This window comes from Vicugna pacos, chromosome X (assembly GCF_048564905.1).
Source record: "Vicugna pacos chromosome X, VicPac4, whole genome shotgun sequence".
NCBI classification, from domain to species: domain Eukaryota; kingdom Metazoa; phylum Chordata; class Mammalia; order Artiodactyla; family Camelidae; genus Vicugna; species Vicugna pacos.
The window spans coordinates 109,961,939-109,988,982 of record NC_133023.1 but is presented as its reverse complement, the minus strand read 5'-3'; the positions used below and the strand labels follow the sequence as shown (position 1 = coordinate 109,988,982).

Sequence of the window (27,044 nt, the reverse complement as noted above, 5' to 3'; positions counted from 1 at the left end):
GCTGGAAAAATGGAGTATGGCTGCTGGAGATGAAACTACAAATGTCTATTTTTAGCTAATGAAACTGGTAGGTCTACAATAAATCAAACCTACAGAACCATACTTTTTAGTTAAATATAAGAAAGGCATTTTTTTATGAAGATGTTTTGATTCTGTAACTGGCTCATTAATAAACAAACAACTATCAGGACTTGAAGAGATCTGAACAGGAAATACCTTTATTTTTTCATTCATTATTATATTAAATTATGCTATTGAGACTCTCCATTTCCTGCCCCACAGTAACCCCTGGGGAGAGTATATAGTTGTTCAGGTACTTTGAGTTATATGGACAACCTCATTTTGAACATTGAGACTTTTTTAGTTCATAAAAAAATCTACCCAATATAAAATAAACCTTCGGTTTCCTATATTCTCTCTCCCTCTCCCTCGCTCAAGTATCTGCAGTTAGAGAGGGGCTGATCTTTCTTTTTCTATTCCTCATAGCTTTTATAATCTTGTTCTTTCATCCTCCAATTGACTGGGATTACAGAAGAATGAGGAAGTCTTTTTTTTTCCCACTTAGTTGGTGTTTCTGACAGCTCTCTCTTGACTAACACTGGCTGGCCATTTTAACAGTCTTTGAAATCCAGGCTCTATAATGAAGCATGTTTTGGGGTTCTCGAAGGCTACTTTCCTAGTGCCATAACGTCACATAGTGTCCTGATGCAGGCATTATATGCTTCCCCTGACCAGAACTAATACACATTTTGAAAGGTACAATTTTTTTAAATGGGAGCAGTAATTTACTGAATCACACTGTAGTTCTTGCAGGAACATGGAAAAGCCTCCAGGCTCTTATGCACACTTAATGCAGAATAATCATAATAGCAATTGTGAGAAAGAAATATTTGTTATGTAAGCATCCTATTTTAGCCCTTTTTCACATGAGTTGTATACATTAAGCCTCTTCTGTCTAAGCCTCATTCTGTCTTTCTCTTTCATGTTTCCCGTCCCTTACTCACTACTCATCTTTTTGCAGATAACAGTTCTACTACTGACTGTCCTCCTTTGGCCTGTTTCAACACTGACACCACCCTGTCCACTTCCAGGTCCATTTTAATCAAGTTGTGGGGTGCTAACACAAGGATGTTCTTAAGTTTCAGGCCCAGTCCTCCTTCCCTGCTTAGGTCTCTACTGCTGAATTCCATGTATGGATCCAGTATCAAGACCCAAATCCAGAGTATAAGGATTCACACTAAGGATATGTTGTTTTGGGTTTAAAACATAAGATAACAGAACATAGAGAAGAAACATAGATACCCTATGGCAACACGGACTCCAGTCAACCATTGTTTTTATTTTTGGTTTTTTACCAGAGGGCCTAGATCAGAATAGTGCTAAGAGGAAATCTTCCAGAGCATAAAATATCCAGTTTAAGTTTTTACTTTGGCTCTTTTTTATATTCATTTGACAGCTCTTTGAACTTTTTGTCCTCTTTCCTCCATCCTCATACTATATTACTATATATGTCTGACTTCTGTTCTTTGATTTCCTTTGCTAAACTCATTTCAACATTTGTTTTTGGCCTTTTGTTCACAGGAATATTACGGTAAGTGAGTTCCCTCATTCCATTCCTCTCTTGGTGAGTTTGTGACATTTTTTTCTACTCTATACTTACAAAAAAATGGAGAAGCATTTCATTAAATCTGATAGGCACAATGAGTCATTTAAGATAGTTACGAAACCCAATTCATAATAGTGCGTCTTATTCCAATGTCCCTGGAGTTATTTATGGCCTAGGGAGGCAGAGTACTTTCTGTGTTCCAGAGGAAAAACAAAAAAAGAAAGAAAGAAAACCTTTAGTTGTTCTAAATCAAATTAACTTTGAATTAACTTATGAGCCAGCACATAACAAAGGAAGAACATATTCACAACACTTAAACCCATACACACATATAATCTCACATAAAACCTCACTTAAAAATTTGCCGAGAGCTTATTTTCCCAATTGCATAGCTGTCTCTTTCTCTGGGGACAAAATTTCCCTCCAGATAAGTTGCTATTTCAATTGGAAAAAAAGGATGTGTGGTATATGCTAACACACATGCGCACACACACATACACAAACACACACACACACACACAATTAACAACCACTTTACTTTATATATTTAGAAGATCAACTAACAGTCTCCCTGCTCCTGTTCTTGTCCCTAGGGTCTCTGTTTTCAGCCATTCCCTGGGTCTTTCTCTCTCACTGTCCCCCACCTCCATCTTACCCATGGGGATGGATAACTTTTACAGTTTACTTTTTGGTTTCAATCTCCAAAAAGTTCGAAACACAACTTTATATTTTGCTTTTTATTCTTTTTACTGAGTATTCTGGGTTGCGTTATGGTTCTAATTGGATAGCTCCCTCTTCAGAGGCAACTCCAAGAGTTTTCTATTTTTCTTTTCTTTTCTTTTTCATTAAAGTCCCATCAATTATAATGTGTCAATTTCTGGTGTGCAGCACGATGTCCCAGTCATGCATATACATACATATATTCATTTTCATATTCTTTTTCATTAAAGGTTATTACAAGATATTGAACATAGTTTCCTGTGCTATACAGCAGACGCTTTTTCCAAGAGTTTTCTCTAAGCAACCTCACAGTGCTTTCTGCTTCCTCCTTACCCTACCTTATAATCCAACCTTTATACTCTACTGTCTCCATGCAGGGGAGAGATTCCTCTGCTACATCTGGACAGTCTCATAGGTTGTCTTCCATGATAAGAGTTCTGGCCTCATGAATGTGCTTAAGACTCCTGTTAAGTCCCTGGTTTCTCTCTCTCAATCTCTCTCTCTTTTAATTATATTCTTATTTCTAGTTAATTGAAATTTCTGGAATTAGGAAGCTCTATCCTTAATTCTGATGAATTTACATTCCTTCCTGGCAACTAATTCCAATCGAAGGGCCAGTCTTTTTGCTGAACCCCTCACTCCAAGGAGGCAAAATTCACTTTCTTTCTCTATTTCCCAACTTTGACAGTCACCTTCTGCTAATAATTCATGCCACTCCTAAATAACTGTAGACTCGTTGTTATCCTCTATAATATGTACTACTTAAGATCCAAAGATATTTGCAGGACACAGACATATTCAGATTCTCTTTGTGTAAATGTTCCTCAAAAAAGTTACTCATATTTGACCCTGAAACTAGACGTATGATATCTTGGCTAGTGCTGCTGTAATGTCTCCAACAGAGGTGTGGATCTTGTGGTACACAGGCACTTGGATTTGTCCACTCACTCAGCAGACAGATAGTGAGCTCTTGCTACTCCTCTGGGTGCTGGTGATAGAAAAGGGAACAAAAAAGGGATGGTTCCTGCCATCATGGAGCTTTCACTTGGTGGTGGAGACACACACAAGACAAGTAAACAGATTAATAAGGTCATTTGCAGTAGTGCTAATCACTGTAAAGAAAATAAAAGAGGATAACATGTAAGAGACTGGGCCCAATTAGAGAAGTACTTTACAGTGAATGGTTAAGGAAGGTGTCTTTGATGATGTGGAAATTGAGTCAAGACTTGAAAGGTGAGAGGGAACAAGCCATGTGAAGATCTGGAGAAAGACTATTTTCAGGCAGAGAGAACATCCCCAGCTAAGTTTGAGGTATTTCAGAAACAGAAAGAAGGTCAATGTGGCTGAAGCAGAATGAGTAAAGGTGAGAGTAGGAAGAAATGAGATCACAGAGATGGACAAGGGAAGCTTCTGCTAAGGAAAGTTTTGGATAAGCTGTATTACAATACACATAGATTAAGGGTCTACACAGACCAGGGTTGCTTTTATAATGCCCTTCCCAGTAGGCTCTCTCAGCCTCTTACCCACATCTAGTGTAACCAAGAATCCTGATTTTCCTGGGACTGTCCTGGTTTTGGCACTGAAAGTCCATGTCCCAGGAAACCCCTTCCTCTCAGGCAAACCAGGATGGTTAGTTACCCTGTCATCTCAAGTCTCTTGTCTCAAACATGCAGAAATACCTCCCAAGGCCTAAGCTATATTTCTCCCAAGGTTGCATGACAAAATCACAAAGTGTACTCTGTAACTTGTCCTTCCTCCCTTCTTTTATCTCAAACCTCAGTTCCCATTTTTCTCTCCGCAAGGAGGAGGCAAAGTTATCTGTTCAGGAAAGGGTGGAGGTGGGAGAGAAGTAAGTTTGAGACTTAAGGAGAGATCAGCTCTGAAACAGACTTTGTGACGAGAACACTTGGAAGTCAATGAAAACAATAAAAGGCTTGCAGATTGGCAGCAAAGACCCAGTTGATGCCAGACAGCATGACTTGGAAATGAACCAGCTCTGCAAAATTCTGTGACCCTTCCTATCTGCAGGGAAACCAAGAGATACATCATTATTTCTTCCTATTAAATGCTTGGAGGGTCTCCAGGGGAAGGCGCTATCTGCATTGAAATTAGTCCCAAGAGGACAACTGCTGTTAAATCAAGGGCAAGAGGGAAACAAATTGGGAAATGGTGGGGGTCACCTGTGAAATAAACTCCCTGTTTATTGTGGTGTCCTCTCCAGGAGCCCACAGCAGTTGGCCAGTTGACCATAGATGCAGGAAGCCCTATGTTCACACTTATGCCCGAGTAAGACCAACCAGTAGCAAGCTTCTGATATTTGAATCCTAAGTGAAATCATTCAGAAGATAAACAAGCAAGAGATAGAAGTTGAATCACAATTTCACTGCAAAAATAGACACCTGCTCCCTGTTCAGTTGCACTGTGTCACATGCCCTTTAATTTCAGATGCTCCTGTCTTTGCTGCTGTATTTTTTTCAAATAAAGCTCATTATCTGAAGCACCATTAACCTTCAGCACCATTGACATAAATATGACACAGTCTCCATATTAAACACAAACTGTTCAGTAGTTCGAGGACTGACCCATAAGCAGGACATTCAGGAGGTGACCACAGTAAGATACACATCGACATGGGGAGCCAGAGGCACTGATGGGGGATACTTTTCAGGAAGATGGGTGAGGAGGGAGGGGGAGCAAAATCGCTTCTGATTAGTGAGGGGATTTGCTTCAGTTAACCATTAGAGAAGAATGATTTTTTTTTTTTTTTAGAAATACTAGTATCAACTTCCTCAGTCCTGTGGACATTGAAGGCAGGTATTTAGTAGAACTTGTTGAATGAAACAAGAAGAACATGGGTAGTGGAAATCCACTTTGCCCAATAGTTGTAAAGTTAATTTTAGCTGAGGTTCTAAGCTCTTCCCAAAGAAGTAAGTGTGATTGACCTGGCTTTTCTCTTCCACTGTTTCCCCAGCCCAAGACGATCATCACAGTGAGACCATATAAGCCATTGCTTTGGTCATTGTATGGTTTGAAGGGCATGCCCTTCTCAACACGTCCACCATTCCCCACCAGCATCCATTCATAAACATGCGGTCTGACCATGATTCCAGTATCACAGATTTATTTCTCTGGCTTATGGCACTGGGGCTTCAGAAATGGACTATATATAATCATTTTGGAAGTTCTAAGACTTAGAGCAGTTGTTGGGTTGGACATCAGCATCTTGGCATGACTTTGTAACTTTGAACTGCATTCCAGTATAACATCTGGATATAAATCTGAGATCTGGAGGGGAAAGATGGATTTTTTTAAGTTGAAGTATAGTTGATTTACAATATTGTGTTAGTTAAGATGGATCTTTTTGATGAGAGGGGATGGTAGTAGGAGTACAAAGGGTAAAGATCGGTCCCAGAGCATGGATCATTGCTGGAAAGGGCAGGAGGAGTAATAGAAGCATCTCTGAGCAGCTATGGAGATTGGTAAGCAGTAGAAAGCAGAAACTGGTATAAAAAGAGAGGTAAGAGCATGAAGAAGAAATATAAATAATAAAACAGCCAGCAGATGGAGAAAAGAGAATGAGCTGGGTTAAACAAAGTCTAGATGACTTACTGCCATGGATGCTTTATGACATGACACATTTTCTGAGGTCAAATTATTGTTATTAATTCAATTAAGATGTATTGCAGGCTTTACTGTATGTCATGCACTGTGCTAGGTATGCAGCAGTGATGGAGCCCCTCATGGAGCTTCCAGTCTGATAAAGATTACCTGGAATTGCAATCACTATACAAGGCATGAGATGATAGGGAGGTGATTGTGTAAAGGAGCACAGAGAAAGTGCCTATTCCAGTCTTGGGTAGAGACAGGGAGAGCTTCTCAGAGGAAAATACTTTTAAGTTGATGCCTAGTGGATCAGTAGAAATTTGCCAAGGGGAGAAGGTAAGGGTGAGAAGACAGTCCCAGGCAGAAGAAATAGCATACACACAAGTCCAGAGACAAAAGAGAGATTTGTATTTCAAAGAACTGAGAAGAATAGTAGTCTGGTTGGAACACACTGCAGGGGAGGGAGATGAGAGATTAGGTTGGAAAAACTGACTGGGGTCCAATCATAAAAGAGCCATATTAATTTATTTATACTTTGTCTTAAGAGCTATAGGAAACCAATCATTTCCTACCAATCTTCCCAGGACCATATACAGGGATAAGCCCCTTCCAATTTATTTCTGCCGGGTGTCATTCCTCTGGCTAGGAGACACTCAGTTATGTAAGGGTTTAGCCACTGTGGATGAAGGTCTTCAAACCACCAATGTGAAATACTTTTGGCTCCTCTTTAAGTTAATATGAGAAGTCTGTAGATTCCCTGGGAAGGTCACCTGACTAAAGGTAGAAGGAACTACCCAGGGACTTTAATGTCAATATCTGTGATCTATCTGACCCACAAATGGAAAAACTTGCCCTTTAGTGTCCCTTTTGACTTGAATGCTCATGATTTCTGGCCTAGATCTTCTGCCTTTCACCTCTGTGCTCTTTCTGTCACCCCAGGCTACCTGCTTAAGTGTAAGGATATTAGGAAGATAGAAACTACAACCACATAGTCAGTAGGTCCAGCTTTATCCAACCTGGGGAAAGCACATACTCTGTCCTCTCAGTTATGACTATCTCTGATCCCATAAAGTCCTCCTTCCCTGTTTATTCAAGCCAGATGTCCCTTATGATTCCAGTCTGTACTCCTGGCGAGGCTCCTCTGGTTGTTCAGGAAGTTCCCGTCTTCTCTGGTGCAGACCTACTGAATTCAAGACCCTCCTTTCCTTCACTTCTGATGTCCTCCTGGAAACTTAGATTCTGCTTTGAGCTATGGCTTGCAGTAACCCACAAGCATTTTCAGCTTTCTGAAAGAACCAGAGAGGTGTCTTTCATTTGGCCATTAAATGATGTCAATAAATTATGATCATTGAGGCGATGTAATTGGGTAGAAAGTGAAGGAGTGTCAGCAGACCTGAGTCTCATTTTAGCTCTGCTCTGCCCTGGCTGTGGGATCTTGAGTAAGTCACTTATTTTTGCTATGTCTTGGTTTTCTTCTTGAAAAAGAAATAATGGATATGATTAGTACTCTGAGAAGTAGAATATTCAAAAAAAGGTAATAATTATATGATCACCATCCTCATCACCATATCCAGACCTGACATATGTAACACAGATCACAAACGCCGATAGATGCATTGGCAGGTAGCTTCTTACAAGCTCCAAACACATCATAGTCCACTCCTTGCCCAGCAGCTGCCTCTGGGGAAAGAGGAGGTGTGGTCCTGGAGTTTACTGCAGGCTGTACGCTCATGTAATTAAGCTTCTCCATACGGACAACTGTTCTGCTCTCTGGAGTTAAGTATCTATTTATTCAGTGGCTTATTTCATCAATATGCTAGGCTGCCTTCCCAGGCTGTCTGACACACATTCTTCATGCACCCCTGCCTGCCAAATTATTCTTTTGAAGGCAGCTCTCCCTTTTTTATGTATCCACACTCCATAAACTTGTGCAAATTTCAAATCTGTTTGCATTTGCAGCATTCACAAATAATACCTATGACTTCTTTTCCCATGTATACTTGATAGAATAAAAATGATGAGTCTTTCTTCCTTGGTTGAGGACCCAAAGTGTCAGATGGCAAGGCTGGAGGTCTGATCTGAGGCAGCTTTGGCCAGCCCTGAAATGGGATCCTGAGAGGCCCATTCTGACTCCAACAAGCAGGTTGTGGGCTCCCTTCTCTGGTGGTAATGGAGATGATTAGACAGTTGCTTTTCAGGCCACTTGGCCTGCCTGGATCACAGCTGTGGGGCAAGGAAGCTGAACAAAGCACTACTAATGGTCACAACAGCTGCTACATGCCCTAATACTCACATTCTTTACATAGGAAGAAAACTCCTTTATCCTTACCCCATGCCAACATAGTTTTATTCTGTATACAGTTCTAGCAGAACTGGACATTTTCTTTCCCTGTCTGTAGTGGATTAGAAGCAGCAAAATAGGAAGGGAACAAGGCATAGGACTCTCCCATTCCTATTGCTAGGTTATTAGTGTCAGTCATGCTGACAGTTGCAAGAAACGACACATGAGTGGAAAGTGAGAACTAAAAAGACCCAGGAATGGAAGACTTCAACTATTAGGCACCTTTGAGTGTCAAGGCAAATAGTAATACCTGTCTTCAGTGTCCCTAAAGGCATCATTACATGAAAGGACCATACTATGCTTAATGATGGCACCAAATCATCAGGAATAAAAAAACCAAATTATGTCAAACCAAATTATGTTGGATATTTTCTCTTTAAGTAAGCATAGACCTCTATTTGTGTGTAATTTTAACGGAAGGCAGAACATTGTAATGAAAAAAGCAACCCACTGAAACTCAGAAATCTCATTTCTTCCACTGATTCTCTCGTTCATAAAATATGAATTCAGTGCTCTGCTATGTACCAGGCACTGGGGATAGAATGGCGAATGAGACATAGCTCATGCCACCTTGGAGATATTCTAGTGGGAGACACTGACAAGGGAACCGTCAATTAACATGCAGGGTGAGAAGGGGATTAACAAGGTGCTGAGACCACATAGGAGGGACACTTAACCTGGACATGAGCATTCTAGAAAGGCTTAACAGAGGATATGATGTTTAAGTTAGTAAGTTAGCCAAACCAAAATAAGTGGAGATGAATATTTCTATGCAGAGGTGACATCATATATGATAGACTGAAAATGAAAGAGAATATGGTATATTTGTGGAAATATGAGTTAGTTAAGTAGGAAGAAAAAGATGGGTAAGTGCCAAATAACAGTTTATAATGTTTGACGTTTTTCATAAAGACAATGGGAAGCCACTGGAGAGTTTTATGTTATTAAGTAACATTAGTCAATTTTTAAATTTTAAAATGTTTACTCTCACTACATTGTGGATAATAGATTGGAGGGAGCAAGACTAGAGATGGAGAGTGTGGTTAGGCAGCTGTTTTAGTGACCCAGGTGAAAGAAAATGGAAGCCATATCAATGGAGATAAGGTGGATTTGAAAGAGACTTAGGAATGGTGTTGATAGGATATTGTGAATATCTGGTGAAGGAAAGAAAGGAGTTGAGAATCACATCCAATTTTTTTTTTTGTATAGGCAGTGGTTAGATGGTGGTAGTGTCATTTTCTTGAGTAGTCCCTACTTAGCTATTCACTAACTTTGAAATCAAATTCAGCTTCCCTGTTTTACAAATGAGGAATTTAGATTGATGGTTCTCAATAGGGGAGATTTTGTCCCTCACCCAGAGTACATTTGGCAATGATGTCTGGAGACATTTTGGCTGTCACATTCAGAGGGGAGACGTGTTACTGGCATTGAGTGGGTAGAGGCTGGAAATGCTGCTAGAGATCCTACAGTGCACAGGAGAGCTCTTTTCCCTCAACTAAGAGTTTTTTGGCCCAAAATGTCAACAGTACCAAAGTTGTGAAACCTTGGGCTAGATAATATGAAGGATTTGGATTAGATAAACTCAGAGGTCTATTTAAAGCTTATGAGTTTACAAGCTTGAGTGTTTGTGTATACTTTGACACTTTAAGGGATCAGCTTTAGTGATCTAGAAGACTCTCTTCTGTGGACCAGCTGAATAAATGAGGCATTACTAGAATTATATGGCTGATAAAAACCGGACATTGATGTATGTGATCTCAATAACCTAAGCCAATTTTCAAGAGTATTGGAGTGAATCATGTGCTACAAGTATTTGGAGTATATGTACATGTGGCACTTAGAGTAGATCTGCAAACTTATTCTGATCTTCCATAAACCTGGAGTGCCTCCTGTCTGTATTCTTTTTTTCCCTCTTAATATAAATTTATTTATTTATTTATTTATTTATTTTTGTTTTCCTTTTTTAATTTTTTTTATTGAAGTATAGTAAATTACAATGTGTTAATTTCTGGCATACAGCACAATGTCCCAGTCATGCATATACATGCATATATTTGTTTTTGTATTTTTTATTAAAGGTTATTACAAGATATTGAACATAGTTCTCTGTGCTATAGAGAAGAAACTTTTTTAAAATCTATTTTTATATATAGTGGCTAACATTAGTAAACCTCAAACTCCCAAATTTATCCCTTCTCACCCCCTTTCCCTAGTAACCTTAAGATTGTTTACTATGTCTGAGAGTCTGTTTCTGTTTTGTAGATGATGTCTTTTTTTTTTTTTAGATTCCACATATGAATGATACCATATGATTTTTTCTCTTTCTGGCTTACTTCACTTAGAATGACGATCTCTAGGTCCATCCATGTTGCTGCAAATGGCATTATTTTATTCTTTTTTATGGCTGAATAGTATTCCATTTATAAATACACCACAACTTGTTTATCCAGTCATCTGTTGATGGACATTTAGGTTGCTTCCATGTCTGAGCTATGTACCCACTTAACACTTTATGGCAAAGGAACAGGAAAGAAATGATGGGGCTATGGCAGCTCCTGCTCAGGCTGTATATCTCCTAGAATCCTTCTTGTCATCAGAAGCCCTGTTTGTGCAGCTTTTAGCCCCATGTATGGGACCACAGGCAGAGTCCCACAAAGTGTCTACCCTAGGCCAAGATATTTTATTAGCTTTTGGCTTTAGGGTGTAGCTTAAATTTTGATAGCAGGTGCTGCTCTTCATTCTGTATTAAGAAACATCCTTCCTGAAGGCATGTCTCCCACTCTTAGGGGCTTCCTTATAGAAAGGGAATAAAACTCAGGCCATCTATATAAGGCTATGAAGCTCCCACTCAGACTTCCAGTCATCTAGGCAATGGGGTCCTTACTTTAGGCCTTCACAGCACATGGTAAGCATACAATAAGTAAGTAAATGCTTGTCAAGTGAATGCATAAGGTCCCTACATTTTGAGTGGCAAAGAGGAACCTCTGAGTTCCTTGGAAGGGAAAAAGGAGAAAGGCAAGCCTACTTTTTATTAGTAGATATTTACTGAGTACCCGCTATGTTGGCAACACTGTTCAAAGTGTTTAGGGGTTTTCAAATCTGCTATAGACTGAATATTTGTGTCCCTCCTCAAAAAAAAATACATAGAAAGCTAATCCCCATGTAATGGTATTAGGAGGCAGAGCCTTTGGAAGGCGCTTCGATCATGAGTGTGAGACCCTCATGAATGGGATTAGTGCCCTTATAAAAGGGGCCCAGAAGGCTCTCTAACCCCTTTCACCATGTGAAGACACAGTGAAAAGTCTATGAACTAATAAGTAGGCCCTCACCAGACACTGAATTTGCTGGAAACTTTATCTTAGACTTCCCAGAGTCCAGAACTATGAAAATAAATTTCTGTTGTTTATAAGGCACCTAGTCTATGGTAGTTTTTGTCATAGCAGCCCAAATAGACTAAGACATTGACTTATGCTTTAATACGATATTCTTAGCTAGAAGCTAGAAGACCACCTAGGAGTCCATTGCAGTAATCAGAGGCAAGTAATAGTGGTGATCAAAATCAGCAAGGCGGCAATGAATGCAGTAGGAAATGAGTGGATTCTGGATATATTTTGAAGGCAGAGCTAACAGGGTTTCTTGATAGATTGAATGTGGCTGCAAGACAAAGGAAAGCTCAAGGATGACTCCAAGAGTTTGAATCTGAGCAATAGGAAGTATAGAGTTTCCAACATTTGAGATGAGGAACACTGCACCTGAGCTAAGATTCAGTTTGGATTAGTGAGTTTGAGATATGTATCAGTCATCTAAGTGAAGATGTCAAGAAGGCAGAAGGTTGTATCATCGAGTTTGGAGAGAGGTGTGAGATGAAGATATGAGAGCCATGGGAATGAATGAGATTATCAATGAAGGGTGTATAGAGAAAGAAAAGAATCAAGATCTAGACCCAACATTAATAAACCTTTGTCATTTAACCAGGGGCTAACTCTGCCTGCCTACTTTTCATGGAGTGAACATTGCCAGCAGCCAACCTGCCCCTAGCAGCCTCCAGAAAGGGGCTTGGGACTTTGGAACCTTAGCTCTCTACACTATGCCCCATTGTGCATTCCTCTCACAGAAACAATAGCTAAATCTTCCATGTGATATTTAAACCTTTAAGAGGTTACTTGGTTATAAATATTTATCATTTCCTCCAGGCTAATATAATGATTATTAATCCTAGCTTAAGAATCCATTCTTATCAGGGTGAGGAGAGTTTTTTCTCTGTGTAATTCATATGCAAATATTTTAAAAGCAATTTTACATGCAAGCTGCCACCTTTCAGTTTGCTTTCTGCAAGTGAGGGGAAGGCACCATTGTCCCTGAATTCTGAGAAGAGCAAGCATTTGCCTTGCTCCACGCATCTTCAACTTAATGTTTGAAGGCTGAAAGGTCCATGTATCTTAACTCCTCTTGAGGTGCAGACACAGAGATGGAAGCGTTGATTTATAAGGGAGGAGCAAGAAAAGGAGAAGCAGCAGATACTGGGCTGAGGCATTGCTCTAAGGCCATCATGTTCCCTGTTCTGCTTCTCGGATAGGACTGCATCCAGCATTCGTCCTAATTCCCTTGAAACTATTTAGGTATATTTCACATTGTAATCAGAATAAATCAATCTTGATTTCTAAGTTCTGTGGCTCTGGTGACAAAGGTCATTCACACAAGGTTCTTGGTGCAAGGACACACATACTGCCTAAGATAACCATTTCATACTGGGTTGTATATACCCTTGGGGGTATGTAAAGACTTCCTAGGGGACACATAGACACAATATTAAGAAAACAATCAATTGCCAGATTCTCAATATTTATAAGTGCTTTTTCCTAAAATAGATGTATAATTGGAGTGTCATGCTAGTTCTCCTTTGTGCTTCTCCTTTCAAAGTCACTCTTCTGCTCTACAAAAGAAAGTCATACTCCTCACCCATCCTGAATTACCATAATCTATTTTATCCTCTGACTATTGTTAAGAATGCAGTATTCTGAGCAGAGGACCTAGAAAGAGTAATGTCTACAGAGAACCTTGGTAAGAAATGCCTTTTGTAAGTTCTGCATTTACTATTAGCCAAAACCTATCTTCTTCTTGCTGTTAATTTCCACAAAGCAGATTAAACTGAAGTCTTAAAAGCATAAAATCTACTTATATATAGAAGTAGGACAAAATGTTCCCCAAATGTACAATCTAGAATGTAATGATTTGAACTTTAGAATGTCAGGTTCCTTTCATTAGGGTTAATTTCTCCCTCTCAGATATGTTCTATTTCTGTCAAATTGTTTTCAACCATGAAATGAAATTATTGACCTACCTATGTATTATAATTCTCAAATATCCATCTCTCTATTCATCTGTCATGCCATTTAAAGGCACTTTGAAACCATCTGTGTTAGAAATTGAAATTTAGCATTAAATATTTAGATCCTAATTCATAGCCCATGGGAAAAAACATGCACACTTCCAAATTTTATGAGTTTTTCATTCTCCAATTTTGTCTAATTTCATAGACAAGGTGCCTCTGTGAAAGACTTACATATATAACTGATGTTTTTATTTTTGATAAATAAATTGCTGTTGTTCATCAGATACAGAAAAGTATATAAACAATAAATACACATTTTATAAATTATCATAAAGTGAATAGATTCATGTAACCAGTCAGAAATTAAAAGCATTTCCAGCACTACAGAAAGCCCTTTGAGCTTTCCAATCACTCATTCTTCCTCCCTATAGGTAACCATTCTCCTGACTTCTAATAGCATAGATTTATCTGTTTTTTTAAACTTTTTATTTAAGTTGAATCATATAGCATGTATTCTAGTGTGCTTGGTTTCTTTTATTCACCATTATATTTGAAAGTTTCATCCATGTCGTTTAGTGTGACAGTATCCATTTATTTTCTTTGCTGTGTAACATTTTATTATATGAGTATAACAAAATGTATTCATCATTTTACTGTTGATGAACATTAGGGTTGTTTCCAGTTTGAGGCTATTAAAAACAATGCTACCTCTCTTGTGTCTGGAAGGTAAGAGGATTTTCTACCCCTTCACTAGAGACAGATGAGGATTTCTTCTCCTGCCACAGAATCAGTGGATTTTGCTTGCACCTTAAGGGAGAAAGGGCTTGTTGCCCTGCTACCAACAGCTTGAGTTTCACTTTGTAGGAAAGAAGGATGCTGGGAATCAACTGGCATCTTGCCTACCTGTCAAGAAGCAGCTATTCACATAGTGCACCACCAAGGGTTGGAAGTGGGGGGTTCTTTCAGTCTCCTGCCCTGCTTCCAATTTTCTTCACAAGCACCTGGAGATTTCCATAGCAGTGAGCTCATCTTGTGTCAAGGACTTCTAGCTATTCCAAACTGATTGTTGTCCATACTTGTCTTTAATAATTTGATGAAATGCTAGCTGATTTCATGTTAGCTTTTTGTATGGTGGCCATTTTTTCTCTTGTGCTTTGCCAAAGGTAAAAAAAAAAAATCTGCGTTGCGTCTCTCCCTAGAGGTACTTGTCACACTTCGGAATGTTTATCTGATGGCTTTGATACCTCAACTCTCTGACAGGCTTTACAAAAGTTATTTTGTAGATTATCCATCTTCTCTACACTGTCAGGGTAGGAGCAATTTTCTCTTGTGGCTTTCTATATCCTAAGTGTAAGTAGAGCTCTCAAAAAATGCTACTACAGACATTCTTATACATATCTTTGATGGATTCATGTACACCTTTCTTTTGGGTATATACCCAGAAGTAGAATTGTTGATTCATGTATGCACATGTTCAACTTTAGCACATACTGCCAGTCTTCCAAAGTGTTATATCAATGTAGAGTCCCACCAGCAGTGTCTGAGAATCCTAGTCAACACTTGATACCATCATTTGATGTTGTTTTGGCTATTCTTATAGGCATATCATGGTAACTCATTGTGGTTTACCTTCTCTGTTGAGTACATTTTCATTTGTACCATTTTATTTATTTTGCCCATTTTCTATTGAAGTAATCTTTTTTCATAACGATTTGTGGGAATTCTTTTCATATCATGGAAATGAGTTCTTAAAGTCATATGTGTTTCAGATATTGTCTCTCACTTTGTGGCTTGCTTTGCTCTCTTAATGATGCTTTTTTAAAAAGCAAATTCACTGAGATGTAATTTACATACAACAAGTATAATGCAAGACATACAATAAAATGTCCTCATTTTAAATGTGTTGTTCAATGAATTCTGACAAATGGGTGCAGCACCGCAATCAAGGTAGAGAACATTTCTATCACTCCAAAAAGTTATCTCCTCCCTCTCCCCTGTCTATTTCCATCTCTCAACCCTGATTTCAGTCAACCATTTGTCTATGTTTAGTAACTATATATTAGATTTATTTTGTCTAGGTTTTCTCATGAAAAGAATTATTTAGTATGTTTTATTTTATTTATTTCTTTTCTTTCTTACTATAATAGTTTCAAGATTCACCAACGTTGTCACAGTAATTTGTTCCTTTTTATTGCTGAGTAGTTTAATGTTGACTTTTATTATGTAAAAGTCAACATTATATAAATTAGGACAATTTATCAATCATTTCTTTTATTGATAATGTTTTTGTGTCCTTTTTGAGTCTAAGAAATACTTGCCTGCCCTAAGTTCATGAAGATGTTATCCAGTGTTATCTTCTAGAAGCTTTGCTGTTTTACCTTTCATATTTAGATAAAAATATACCTGGAATAATTTTTGTGTCTGTATTGAGATAGTGGTCAAGTTTCATATTCAGTGTAGGCATCCCAGTTCCCTAACACCATTTATTGAAAAAGCTGTCTTTTACTCAGTGCCATCTTTGTTGTAAATCAGTGGTCTGTACGTGTGAGTTTGTTACCATACACTATTTTGTTCTGTTGATCTGTTTTGTCTGTTTTTATACCAGTACCACACTGCCTTGATTAGTATAGCTGTATATTGATTTTGAAATCAGCTTAGTATAAGTCATCCAACTTTGTTCCTTTTCAAGTTTTCCTTGTCTGTCCTTGATCCTTTGTACTTCAATGTACATTTTAGAATTATCTTGTCATTTTTTTCTACAAAAATATCTGCTGCAATTTTCATTGATTTATAGATTGATTTTATAATGATTGACATTTTCACAGTATGAGCTTTACAATCCATGAACATGGAATGTGTGTTTATTTAAATCTTCTAAATTTTATCTCCAAACTTTTTCTAATGTTTTCTATGTAGACATCTTGAATATCTTCTGCTAAATTTACTCCTAGGTAAAGTAGAATATATGGTATGCCCACCATATCTCCTCCTTCAGGACTAAGGAACTCATTTCCCTAGCTGCTGAGAGTTTTGGGAGCTGAGGGCTATTGGCTGAGTGTTTTTCCCAGGAATTTTCCTCAGCTGAAAAGAGATGCCTAGCCATAAGTCCCACCCCTCTCCCACTGGTTGATACAGGACAGTAGTTATAAAGCTTCATTCCCCTGCCACAGGAGTAGGATTTTCAGATAAAATACTGAACACCAGTTAAATTTGAATCTCAGATGAATAAAAATTCTTGTATTAATGTTTAAACATACTTATACAAAAAGTTAACCCTTCTTTATCCAAAAAATTTAGCAGCTTACTTTTTGTTTTGCTTTTGTTTTATTTTAGTTTTTAACTAAATCTGTCAATGCTATTCAGTGATGGACAACTATTAAGTGCCATCCCACCTCCAGAGAGTCCCTTGGGTTTGGATAAGGCTCTGTTGCTATTTATTTGCTCTCAACTCCTTCCTTTGCATAACTCTACTTTTTATACTCCCCCATAAGTGTTGACCCTGAGGGTACTCTCCAGTAATCTTATAGCAGTATAAATTTTTGCTTCAGAGTCTGTTACCTAAGCCGTTGGTACCAGGAGTGTCAGAGGATGCAGACTAAAACTGGAATTTTGGACCTTAATTAATCACTCACTGGGCATCTGGCAATTAGGACCCTATCACCAGTAGTAAGATAGAGCACCTGACATGCTCTAGTTGTGCAATTGTTAAAACTTTCACCTGTGGTGAGCAGGATGGGATACTGGCTAAAGAGAATGCATTGGTCACTGGCTGGTATAATACCAAGCTTTTGAGAGTTTTTATGGAAGCACTGTTTATAAAAAAAGTGGAATAAGATGGCTCTTCCTGAATGCCATCAATGCATTGAAAAAAGACAATGAATGGCTGAGGTTGATTAATCACCAATTGAAAATAAAATGTGAAAGTCAAAGGGCCTATTTGACAGCATATAAAAACATTCATCTCCTGCAGAAGAGAGAAAAAGCTGAGGGTCAGATTCAGTACTCAATCATATGAATAGCAGTGCTCCAGAGAAAGTCTTCTTTGTCATAATTGGAAACTAATTGTGTAGAAGTCACAGGACTTTCAGTGGGGACACCAGGGTCAGGTAACTAAAAATCCTTGGAACTCCAGTTTCTCTTGAACCCTATAGGCCTGTAAAAATGGTCTACTCCTCCCTCTTAAAGACTAGCATTCCTCCTTTGCTTGAAAATGATACAGAGGACTCTGCCTTACAAAGCAATATGTGACTCCTTCACAGTCTACTCCTGTCTCCCCTCCTGGCCATGACACCAGAAAATAAGGTTAAGTCACAATATAAACTGAACTGCTAAAGAAGAAAAGGGACCATACCCCAAAACACCTACAGGATCTGGCTAAGAGAAGCCAGGAGAGTACATGTGGGACTGAGTCTTGAAGGTGTTGTGTCAAGGTATAAAGGCAAGGGGAATACAAGATTGGATAAAGAGAGTATATTGATATGGGAACAATATCCATTGACCCAGGCTTTACCATCCTGGAAAGGACCTTGGGAATCAGTGCTAGGAAGCTGCTAGGATGGTTCTTAGAAACTTAGAGAAAATGATGGCTCACACTAAGTGAAGGAGATGCCAGAACTGCCGTAGAATACAGTGATAGAAGAGATCAGAAAGCTTAGAGTAGTGGGCATGTTAGAGTGGATAATACTGTATTAGGCTAGAAAACTAATCAGTTGATTATGTTTTTGTAAGAGAACACAGAGGTATTCACTTTACCAAAGCGATAAGGAATGTACTGATGAGAAGGGGGATCAGAATTATTAAGACACTTAAGAGGGGCTATCTTATTTACATTGGGATGATGGTTGGAAATGCTATTACAAAAGTAGGCTGACTGATAGCCAAAGGAGAGAAATAATCCTGAAATAACAGAGGCTAGCTGGTGGTGCTTTACCATCAGAGACAAATAATAGTTAATAAAACATAGCATCCCTAGAGGCAAGACAAAGCGTAGTCAAAAGAAAAAGGTATTGTCCATGCTATGAGTCAGTAAATTATAACTCATGAACTAGCAACCTATTTTTATAAATACATTTTAATTGGACTACAACCATGCTTATTTATTTTCATATTGTATATGATTGCTTTCACACTACAGTGGGAGAATCATAGAAATGGGTAGTAGCAACAGACCAAATGACCTACAAGTCTAAAATATTTACTATCCAGCCCTTTAAATAAAAAGTTTGCTAACCTCAGACCTATATAAGCAAGAGAAACCAAAGATGGATAATCAGGAGACTAAGTGTAAACATACCAATGAAAAGTCACAATCTTTTGCCCAATTTCAGGACTGGACATGAGTCATTTTTCAGGCCCCAAATACTTGCAACACTATAGAAAATATATACAGTATTGATTTCCTGAGTCTTTTTCTACAGCATTGATTCTCAACTAGGAGTGATTTTTCCCCCAGGGTATATTTGGCAATGACTGGAGACATTTTTGATTTTCATGATTTTCATGATGGGGGAATACTACTGTCATCTAGTGAGTAGAAGCCAAGGATGCTGCCAAACATTTTACAATGTACAGGACAGGCCCCCATAACAATGAATTAAAGGCTCAAAATCTGAATCATACTAAGGTTGAGAAACTCTGTCCTAAATATACCTGTCATTTACTCAGATAACTGTACACTGGGGAAAGGAGAATACCAAAACATTTCAATAGCTGTTGGATCTGAGGCAACTTTAATACTCAAGAACTGGAATCATCATCCTTGAACACCCCCTCTTTGAATATGGAAGTATGGAAGCCAGGAGATAAATGGAGTCCTAACCCAAGATAAATTTACAAAGGATCTAGAGTCCAAGGCAACAGTTATTTCCCAAGTCCTCAAATATCTAATTAAAATGTGTATACTTGGTGGTTGTAAGGACCCTTACAACCTATAGGATAAGAACTTTGCCCTGTAGGATAAGAACTATTATAATAGGGGAAGGCCCAGTGGAAGCCTCTCAGACTCCCCTCCACCAAACCCCAGGCAAAGATAGAAAATTAAAAAAAAAATTACAACCCAAGTGAAATGGCACTGATTAAAGGCCTCCTTAAAGATCTTAAGAGTAGTGGTTCCCATCATATTGCCATTTAATTCACTAGTCTGCTATTTAGACAAATCAGATATTTCCTGCAGGATGTCAGTAAGTTCAAGCAAATAATAAGCCTCAGTAGCAACTGCTACATTAGAATTTGTACTTTTGCTAGAGCTGATTAGCAAGGCCTCAAGTATTTAGTACATGGTCATTGATGTGATGAATGAGTTTTTTTCATCCCTAACAAGAAAGAGGATCAGAAGTAATTTGCACTTACTTAAAACAGATAACAGACTACATTTATTTTCTTTCTACCAGCACTTTTAATTCATCTATTCTCTTTAATATAGTTCCAAGAATTCTGAATTTTCTGAACATTCTACACAGCATCACAATGGTGTACATACTGATGATGTCATCAGACAAGAAAAAAAATAAGTGACAGGTAATATGAAGGCATTAGTAAGAAATATGAGCACCAGAGGTAGGATATAAAACCTACGTTAGCTTCAGAGGCCCATGACATTACTAAAGATTTTAGACTGGTCTGGGGTATGCCAGGATCACTCCTTCAAAAATAGAGGGTAATTTATTTCATCGTATTTCTCATTACTAAGAAGAGAGCACAATACATTGCAGGGGTTCTACAGGTAGTATATTCCACATTTTGAAATACTATTTCAACATATTACTTGATGATGTGAAGGGCTGCCAGCTGTGAGTAGGGCCCAGAGCAGGAAAAGGCTCTGTAGCAGGTCTAAGCTACCGTATAAATGGCCCTGTTGTTGTAGTAGTACCTCATTACAGGCTTAATTTGCATTTCCCTAATGAGTAATGATGTGATCGTCTATTCATGGGCTTACTTGCCATTCATATATCTTCTTTGGTAAAGTATCTGTCCAATCATTTTACCAATTTTTTTTTTACTGGTTTGTTTATCCTTTTATTATTGTGTTTTGACAATTCTTTATTCTGGAGACAAGTACTTTGTCAGATAATGTGGATATGTGTTTATAAATATTTTTGTCTGTGGCTTGTTTCCATTTCTTAAGTGTTTTAAATAGAGCAGAAATTCTCAATTTTGATGAAGTATAATTTATTATTTAAAAATATTTTTAGAATCATGCACTTGGTGTTACATTTAAGAAATCTTTGTAAACACATGATCCCAAGGATTTTATCCTATGTTTACTTATAGAAGTTTACATAGTTTAGGATTTACATTTAGGCCTGTGATCCATTTGGATTAATTATTGTATAAGGTTCAAAGTCTGGGTAAAAGTTTATTATAATTTCTTTTTGCAATCATACTTTGTAGGACTTGAATTCAGTAGTTTTGGCAACATTTGTTGAAAATACCATCTATTCTCCATTAAATTGTCCTTGAACTTTTGTCAAGAATTAATTGGCCATATACATGTACATCTATTTCTAGCTGCTCTATTGTGTTCATTTAATCTATGTGTCTAACCCTCTATCAATATTCCACAGTCTTTTTTAAAAAATTAAGTATAGTTGAGTTACAATATTATATTAGTTTCAGGTGTACAACATAATGATTCAATATTATAGGTTATACTCCATTTAAAGTTGTTAGAAGATATTACCTGTATTCCCTTTGCTGTAAAACACATCTTTATAGCCTATTTATATTATACTTAGTGGTTTGTACTTCTAAATCCCCTATCCCTACCCTGACCTTCCCCTTTTCTTCTCCTCACTAATAACTACTAGTTTGTTCTCTATGTCTGTGAGTCTGTTCTGTTTTGTTATGTTCATTCGTTTTAATGTTTTATATTTCACATATAAATGATAATAAAGTACTTGACTTTCCCTATCTGACTTTTTTCACTAAGCACAATACCCTCTAGATCCATTCATGCTGTTGCAAATGGCCAATTTTGATTCTTTTACAGCTAAGTAATACTAAATTATATAATGTGTGTGTGTATATATACATACATGTATATACATATGTAAATATACCACATCTTCTTTATTTATTCATCTGTTGATGGACTCAGGTTGCTCCCATAGCTTGGCTATTGTGAATAATGCTGCTATGAACACTGGGGTCCATTTATCTATTCAAATTAGTATTTTCATTTTCTTTGGATATATACCCAAGAGTGGAAATTCTGAATCATATGGTAGGTCTATTTTTAGTTTTTATGTTTTTTTTTTTTTAGAAACCTCCATACTGTTTTTTATAGTGCCTGCACCAAATTACATTCCCACCAACAGTGTATAGGGTTGCCTTTATTCCACATCCTTGTAAATATTTGTAATTTGTGTTGTTTTTGATAATAGCCATTCTGACAGGTGTGAGGTGATATCTGATTGTGGTTTTGATTTGCATTTCTCTGATAATTAGTGATGTTGAGCATCTTTTCATGAGCCTGTTAACCATCTGTATATCTTCTTTGGAAAAATGTCTATTAAGATCTTCCGCCCATTTTTTAATCAGGTTGTTTGTTTTATTTGATATTGAGCCATATGAGCTGTTTCTATATTTTAGATAATAACTCCTTATCAGTCATATAATTTGCAATTATGTTCTGCCATTCAGTGGCTGTTTTTTCATTTTGTCAGTGATTTCCTTTGCTGTGTAAAAGCTTTTAAGTTTAATTAGATCCCATTTGCTTAATTTGCTTTTGTTTCCTTTGCTTTAGGAGACAGATCCAAAAAATATTTGCTACAATTTATGTCAAAGAGAGTTCTGTTTGTGTTTTCTTCTAGGAGTTTTTCTTTTTTATTTCGAGTCCTACAGTTAGGTCTTTAATCCATTTTGAATTTATTTTTGTATATCGTGTGAGACTTTTTTCTAATTTAATTCTTTTTTATGTAGCTGTCCAATTTCCCAGCACCACTTATTGTAGAGAATGTTTTCCCCATTATACATTTTTTGCCTCATTTGTCATAGATTAATTGACCATAAGTGCATGGATTTATTTCTGAGCTTCCTATTCTGTTCCATTAATCTATGTGTCTGGTTTTATTTTTTTTTAAGTAGTACCATGCTGTTTTTGTTATTGTAGCTTTGTAGTATAGTCTGAAGTCAGGGAGCATCATACTTCTAGCTTTGTTCTTTTTTTCCTCAAGATTGCTTTGGTTTGGGGAGTCTTTTTTCATTCCATATAAATTTTAGCATTGTTTGTTATAGTTCTGTAAAAAATGTCTTGAGTATTTTGATATGAATTATATTAAATCTGTAGATTGCTTTGGGTAGTATGGACCTTTTAACAATATTAATATTTCTAATCCAAGAGCACAGGATAGCTTTCCACTTGTTTGTATTATCTTCAGTTTCCTTCGTCAACATTTTATAGTTTTCAAACAACAGGTTTTTTACATCCTTGGTTAAGTTTATTCCTAGGTATTTATTCATTTTGATACAGTTTTAAATGGGATTCTTTTCTTGATTTCTCTTTCTGATAGTTCATTATCAGTGTATAGAAAAGCAACAGATTTCTGTATATTAATCTTGTATCCTACAACTTTGCTGATTCAATTATTAGTTCTGGTAGTTTTCTGGTGGAGATTTTAGGATTCTCTTTATAAAGCATCATGTCACTGCAAATAGTTATAATTTTACCTCTTCCCTTCCAGTTTGGAAGCCTTTTATTTCTTTTTGTTATCTGACTGCAGTGGTTAGGATTTCTAATATATGTTCAACAGAAATGATGAGAGGGGACATCCTTTTGTTGTTCCTGATTTTAGAGGAAAGGCTTTCAGCTTTTCACTGTTGAGTATGATGTTAGCTGTGGATTTGTTCATAAATGGCATTTATTATATTGAGGTATGTTCCCTCTATACCCACTTTGTTGAGTTTTATCAAGAATGGATAGTGAATTTTGTCAAATGCTTTTCCTGCATCTGTTGAGATGGTCATGTGATTTTTATCCTTCTTATTGTTAATGTGTTATGTCACACTGATTGATTTGCAGATGTTGAACCATCCTTGCATAAATCCCACTTGATCATAGTATATAATCCTTTATATATATTTTTGGGGGTTCAGATTGCTAATATTTTGCTGAGGATTTTTGCAACTATATTCGTCAGAGATACTGACTAGTAGTTTCCTTTTTTGTAGTGTCATTGTCTTGGTATCAGGGTAATGGTGGCCTCATAGAATGAATTTGAGAGTGTCCCCTCCTCTTTATTTTTTGGAATAGTTTGAGAAGAATATGAATTAGTTCTTCTTTAAATGTTTGGCAAAGCTTCCCTCTGAAGCCAGTCTGTCCTAGACTTTTGTTTGCTGGGAGTCTTTTTATTAAAAATTTGTTTTCAGGGAAGAAGGCTCAGTGGACCATCATTTCCCACCCTCCCTGGAGAGGCAGCAGCACTAATGGAATCCCAGGGCTGAGGGAGCAGACTTGTCATCATGCTCTCCCTTCTCCCTATGCCCACCTGCAAGAAAGTGCCCTCTATGGGGGCACACCTGAGTGTCCTGGTGGCCAGGCCACCCCTCCCACAGCTTACCCACTCTCCCATTCCCACTTTTCCTGCTCCACACGCTGGTCAATGGGAGCAGGGCAATCTGTCTACAGTGCACCCCTGGGTCATGCCATCGGGCCCTGGGGGTTAAAAAATATTCATTTTTACTTCTAGTGATCAAATCTATTGAAATTGTCTATTTCTTCTTCACTCAGTTTTGGCAGGCTGTATGTTTCTAGAAATTTGTCCATTTCTTCAAGTTTGTCCAATTTGTTGGTATATAGCTGTTCATAATATTCTCTTATGATTTTTTGTATCTCTGTGGTATCAGTTGTTAATTCTCCTCTTTTATTTCTTATTTTGTTTATTTGGGTCCTCCTTCTTTCTCTCCTTTCTTCTTTGTGAGTTCGCCTAAAGGTTTATCTTGTAAAAAAGAAAAACCCAACACTTGGTTTAATTGACCTTTTCTTCTGTTCTTTTTCAGTCCATTTTATTTCTTTCCTCTCTGATGTTTATTATTTCTTTCCATCTGCTGACTTTGGGCTTGGTTTGTTCTTCTTTTTCTAATTCCTTTAGATGGTGGGTTAGGTTATTGCTTTGTTTTGTTTTGTTTTGTTTTGTTTGAGATGTTTCTTGAGGTACGCTTATATCATTATAAACTTCTAAGAACTGTGTTTACTGCATCCCAGAGATTTTGGAAAGTTGTGTTTTTATTTTCATTTGTATTGAGATATTTAATGATTTTTCTCTTTGATTTCTTCATTGACTCATTGGTTTTTTAGTAACATGTTGTTTAGTCTCCATGTATTTGTGTTTTTCCTGTTTTTCTTCCTCTAAATGGTTTCTACTTTCATACAATTGTGATTGGAAAAAATGCTTGTTATAATTTCTCTTCCCTTCAATTTGTTTAGACTTGTTTTGTAGCCTCACATGTGATCTAGCCTGGTAAATGTTCCATGTACACTTAAAAAGAATGTGTATTCTACTATTTTTGAATGGAATGTTTTGTAGATAACTATTAAGTCCAACTGGTCCAATCTGTTATTTAAGACCACTATTTCTTTATTGATTTTCTGTCTGTATGATCTGCCCTTTGACATAAGTGGGGTTTTAAAGTCTCCTACTATTGAATTATTGTTAATTTCTCCCTTTATGTCTGTTGATATTTGCTTTATATAAGTGCTCTTACATGAGGTACAAATATGTTAATAAATGTTATATCCTTTCTTGCATTGATCCCTTTATCATTATATAATGCCCTTCTTTACCTTTATTACAATCTTTGAGCTTTTTGTGTGTGTGTGTGTGTGTGTGTGTGTATGTATATATATTTAATTGAAGTATAGTCAGTTTACATGTGTCAGTTTCTGGTGTACAATATAATGCTTCAGTGATATATGAACATATGTATATTTGTTTTCATGTTCTTTTTCACCATAAGTTACTACAAGATATTGAATATAGTTCCCTGTGCTATACAGTGTAAACTTGTTTTTCATCTGTTTTTATATATATGTTAGTATCCACAAATCTCAGACTCCCAATTTATCCCTTCCCACCTCATTAGTCCCCCGGCGACCATAAGTTTGTCTTCTGTGTCTGTGAATCTGTTTCTGTTTTGTAAATAAGTCTGTCTTTTTATTTTTTAGATTCCACATATAAGTGATATCATATGGTATTTTTCTTTCTCTTTCTAGCTTATTTCACTTAGAATGACAATCTCCAGGTCCATCCATGTTGCTACAAATGGCATTATTTTATTTTTTTATGGCTGAGTAGTATTCCATTGTATAAATATACCATGGCTTCCTTACCAATCATCTACCAATAGACATTAAGGTTGTTTCCACGTCTTGGCTATTGTAAATAGTGCTGCTATGATCATTGGGGTGCATGTATCTTTTTGAATTAAGAGCCCCTCTGAATATATATGCCCAGGAATGGGATTGCTGGATCATTTAGTAAGACTATTTTTAGTCTTTTGAGAAATCTCCATACTGTTTTCCATAATGTCTACACTAAACTACATTCCCACCAACAGTGTAGGAAGGTTCCCTTTTCTCCACACCCTCTCCAACATTTATCATTTGTGGACTTTTGAATGATGGCCATTCTGACTGGCATGAGGTGATACCTCATTGTAGTTTTGATTTGCATGTCTCTGGTAATTAGCAATATTGATCATTTTTTCATGTGCCTATTGGCCATCTGTATGTCTCCAATGGAGAATTGCTTGTTTAGGTCATCTACCCATTTTTGGATCGGGTTGTTTGGTTGTTTCTTTTTAAGTCGTATGAGTGCATATATATTCTGGAGATCAAGCCTTTGTCAGTTTCATTTGCAAAAATTTTCTCCCATTCCGTAAGTTGTCTTTTTGTTTTACTTATGGTTTACTTTGCTGTGCAGAAGCTTCTAAGTTTCATTAGGTCCCATTTGTTTATTCTTGCTTTTATTTCTATTGTTAGCGTAGACTGTCCTAGGAGAACATTGCTGAGATTTATGTCAGAGAATGTTTTGCCTATGTTTTCTTCTAAGAGATTTATAGTGTCTTGTCTTATGTTTAAGTCTTTAAGCCATTTTGAGTTTATTTTTGTGTATGGTGTGAGGGAGTGTTCTAACTTCATTGATTTACGTGCTGCTGTCCAGTTTTCCCAACACCAATTGCTGAAGAGACTGTCTTTACTCCATTGTATGTTCTTGCCTCCTTTGTCAAAGATTAATTGACTGTAAGTCTGTGGGTTTATTTCTGGGCTCTCTATTCTGTTCCATTGATCCATACATCTGTTTTTGTGCCAGTACCATGCTGTTTTGATTACTGTAGCTCTGTACTATTGTCTGAAGTCTTGGAGGGTTATTCCTGCAGACTCATTGGTAAAATTGTCATTATATGGAGATGACATGATACTATATATAGAAAATTCTAAAGACTCC

At 37.2% G+C, this 27,044-nt stretch overlaps 1 protein-coding gene across 2 annotated transcripts in view; it reads left to right on the top strand.

The window, feature by feature from the left end:
• Positions 1 to 27,044, top strand: part of RTL4 (retrotransposon Gag like 4) — a 164,853-nt gene that overhangs the window by 88,150 nt on the left and 49,659 nt on the right. The window contains exon 1 of one of the 2 annotated variants that reach the window (XM_072955784.1): positions 20,205 to 20,257. The exons of the other annotated variant lie outside the window; for it this stretch is intronic. The gene's annotated coding sequence lies outside the window, so the exon portion shown is untranslated. Of the gene's footprint in view, positions 1 to 20,204; positions 20,258 to 27,044 lie in introns of those variants that run through there. 2 annotated transcript variants of the gene reach the window in all.